Consider the following 4,256-nt stretch of genomic DNA (forward strand, 5'->3'; position numbering starts at 1 on the left):
AACCAAGAGCTAAACATTTACATTCAGGCAGCCGAAGACTGGCTGTTTAAGTTGGGGAACTTGCTTCAGGAATCATGGTGACTTCAAATTTCTAAGCTGCCACATAGAACTGATTATTGTGTGAAAACAATCACTATGCATAGACTGTTCTAAATAATAATATAGATTTGCTCCCTTACATGCTACTGGTTTCTAATCTGGTGCATAGACTAGCAAAGCACCCAAATCACCCTAAATCAGCCTTCTGCCCTTGAAGTAAACTTTAAGATACAGAAACACTCATATTAAAGAGGATTTTTAAACATGAGTTATAGGGGTAAATATGTGGCCGTAGCCACATTGTGTAGAAAAAAATTCCTGCACCTGCCTAAAATGCATAAATTACAAATCCCATCCATAAAATAGAGGCTAACATTTATGATAAGTGCACATGCAGAGGATGAGAAAAATAAGGCTCTTTCAGATCCTGGTCTAGCTCCCATAAAAATGAGCAGTTGTTTTTCCATTAACTTTATTTGCAGGCACATCAGAACCTCAGAGTTCTATACACAGAGTTTGCTTAGCACACAGTCAGATCAGTACTTCCTTATTCCCCATGAACTATATTAATGTATCGCCATTGGTAGGCTTGTTATTTCAGTACCAACTCCCCCTCAGTCATATATCGTCATGAGTGACACTCGCTTTGAATTATTCTCACTCCAGATGGTTATAAAGGTGATGGGGATTCTTTTTCCACAGCTATATGTAGACTTCTCTGCCTTCTGCAGACATAGTTACCAGCTGATGTTGCAGATCTGATCCATATATTCATACCCATTTTAAACTTCCCTTTAGTATAGTAGAGTCCATGGCTAAGTGGTAGAGCATCTGCTTTGCATGGCAAGGATCCCAGGTTAAATTGCCAGCATCTCCAGGTGAGGCTGGGAGATACTGGCAGGTGAGGCTGGGAGAGGTAGGTATCTCCCAGCCTCCAGGTGAGGCTGGGAGATACCTGCAACCATGGAGAGCTGCAACCAGTCCTTGTAGACACTATTGAGCTAGATGGACCAAGTGTAAGGCAGCTTCTATATTTCCTATGTATAGGTAACCATGAAGCCGTAGCCCATTTTTCAGGAAAATTGCCACCATTGTCATCTAGTACACCACATACAGTGGGATGGGAAACCCTTTTGGCCCAATGTGTCCAGATCTGTATCTTTGTCCCTCCCCCTTACACACACACACACACACAGCAGCAGCAGCAGCAGCAGCATATGTTATATTTGTTGTTGTTTAGTCGTTTAGCTGTGTCCGACTCTTTGTGACCCCATGGACCAGAGCACATTTGTAGAAGCACTATATGTTATATAGGTAAAGGTAAAGGGACCCCTGACCAGGGTGGATAAAAATCAATGATTTTTTTAAAAAAATCAAAAAAATCGGATTTTTTTGATTTAAATCGGATTTTTTTGATTTAAATCGATTTTTTTGATTTAAATTGGATTTTTTTAATAAAATGCTTTTTGAGGAAAACATATTACCATCCAAAGGTTATTCCATCATGAAATAAAGATTAGTTTTTTAATTTTGTAGTATAAGGTTGTATATGTTTAATTTTGGGGGTAAATAAATTCCATTAATCCATTCACAATGTCATGCTCTTCCAGAGGTTTTTGTAAGATTATTGGGCAGTTTCTCTGCCTACAAGATATTATCACAGGTGCTTGGTTTACTTTTGCAGTTCTCAAAACTGAATTTGACTCAACAGAGATCACATGCCTCTTCTTCACAGCAAAAATGTTATAACATGAACAGAGTTGAGAAAAAGACCTTAATCCTATTGTTCTACAAACCTATGAATACAGAAGCAACCCCTTCAGTGCTAAGTTTCAAGAAGTTCAGTGAATAGAATAGAAACAATATTTTTCTGATTGTTTGGAGTGGACAGTATTTAAGTTTTTCATGTGTAGGCTGGGCTGACAGTCTAAGTTTCTTAAAATATATATATATATTGTTTTTGTTTAGCCAAATTAGTTAACAAACACGGATGTTTGTTTAAGCAAATAACATTTGCTGAAATGTTATTGTTTCAGTTGAATAAATCTATTTAAATTGTTATTATTAAGGTAATGATTATTTTTCTCCTTCCTAAGTACAACAGTAAAGTTGTCCAAATATGAATGATTAACCTAGTAAACTGGGGATAAAAAAAACTAATATGAAAAGTTGTTATTCTAAAAATCTTCATCTACTTGCATATTAAAGTTATACCAGCAAGAATTAGTCTTTATGATTTAAATCAACTATGATTTAAATCAAGCCTTACTGACCAGTGATTTAAATCGTGATTTAAATCGTGATTTAAATCAGTTTGATTTAAATCAAATCCACCCTGCCCCTGACCATTAGGTCCAGTCGTGACCGACTCTGGGGTTGCGCGCTCATCTCGCATTATTGGCCGAGGGAGCCGGCGTATAGCTTCCAGGTCATGTGGCCAGCATGACAAAGCCGCTTCTGGCAAACCAGAGCAGCACATGGAAACGCAGTTTACCTTCCCGCTGTAGCGGTTCCTATTTATCTACTTGCATTTTGACGTGCTTTCGAACTGCTAGGTTGGCAGGAGCTGGGACCAAGCAACGGGAGCTCACCCCGTCACAGGGATTCGAACCGCCGACCTTCTGATCAGCAAGCCCTAGGCTCAGTGATTTAACCACAGCACCACCTGCAAATGTGGAAGACACTCCTCCTCATCCACCCACAAGTGTGTAGAACAAAACACAATTTGGGACAAGAACCCCCTACTCAAAGGTGAAGACAAGAAACAGCATAGACTGCCTATCTTCAGAAAATGCAACTAATCCATCTGGGAAAATATGAACACAGGTATTCAGTGGGAGGGAGGGAGAAGAGAGAGAGAAGCTCAGGTAGCACATTAGATATGTAAGAGAACAGCCTAGAAGAGAGTGCAGTTCTGCAGGGTGTACGCAAAGATGAAGATGTCATGGTTATGAAAGAGGGAGGAGATAATCCTCGCCTACAGGACTCTTCTAGTCATGTGCTGGCTGACAAATGAGAGGATGACGTTGAAAGCAAACCAAAACCCAAGCCCAGAAATGATCAAATAGCAGAAGGAAATGCTTTTTAAACGTGAGCTTCTAATGGAGTTAGCACTGCATAGCTTCACTAGGAAAGGAAAGAGGTGGGATCAGATAACAATCTAAAAATTTTAAAGAAGTTAAACTGGATGGCTGGGAGAAAGTTTTGGAGCAAAAACTTAAAGTAAGGAAACATTTTATTGGCACTCAAGAGGCATCAGGCTAATGAAAACCTTTGCTTGCAATATTACAATCACACCATGAGGCCACAGAGAGAACCTGATAGTACCCTTAATGAACTAAGGATTTAAATTAAATTGCTTTTTTACTGCTTTCTTTTCCCATCCCAAAAGCTGTCCTAAAAGCTATAGTCACACTAGCTCTTTAACTCTATATACACACATGCAAAAACCAGCCATTGCTTTTGCCCCATTTTTGAATCATCTTGGCTTACATTAAACTCTTTCATTATCAAGCAACAAATGCATTCCATGCACCAACCATGTTCAAGGGGAGTTCTATCTATCCTAGGACAACAACATGCTGAGGTGTGTATGTGGCAGAACCATCTCAGTTTCCTCCTAGTTTGAAGAAGAGATCAGACATGTTTGTCACATTCCAGGCACAATGAGAAACTGATCTGACACCAGATATCATTACACTGAGCATAAAGCTGCAACGTGTGTGGTACATTTGAGAGAAGTACCGGTATTTCTTTTCAGTGTTGGAGCAGCCTGTGCCATCAGCTCATGAAACATTGACTAGGAATGAAAACTCATCCACAGAGAGAAATGTGAGAAATGGAAAAAGGAAAGCAGTACACTGTGACTCCTATTAATACTGGGCAGAAAACTGAGAACCAGAGCTGAAGTGGTGTGCATTGCACCTGTAGGAAAAGAGAAATCAAGGTGTCAGTTCCATGCTGAAAAGGGGAAGGGAGATTGCATTCATGTAGCAGGCGGGGGGGGGAGGGTACAGTGTGTGTGTGTGTGTGTGTGAGAGAGAGAGAGAGAGAGAGAGAGATCTTTACTATTCCTGGCCAGAGGAGAAATGTGCTTTTCATATGGGTCATACAATTAAAGGATACAGGGAATTCCAGCTCTGCATGCACCTCCCACTACTTCACACCATACAATGCTCCCCAACTGTGTGAATGTTTATTGCACAATGCATGAAAGA

The sequence above is a fragment of the Zootoca vivipara genome, chromosome 1 (assembly GCF_963506605.1).
Source record: "Zootoca vivipara chromosome 1, rZooViv1.1, whole genome shotgun sequence".
NCBI lineage: Eukaryota > Metazoa > Chordata > Lepidosauria > Squamata > Lacertidae > Zootoca > Zootoca vivipara.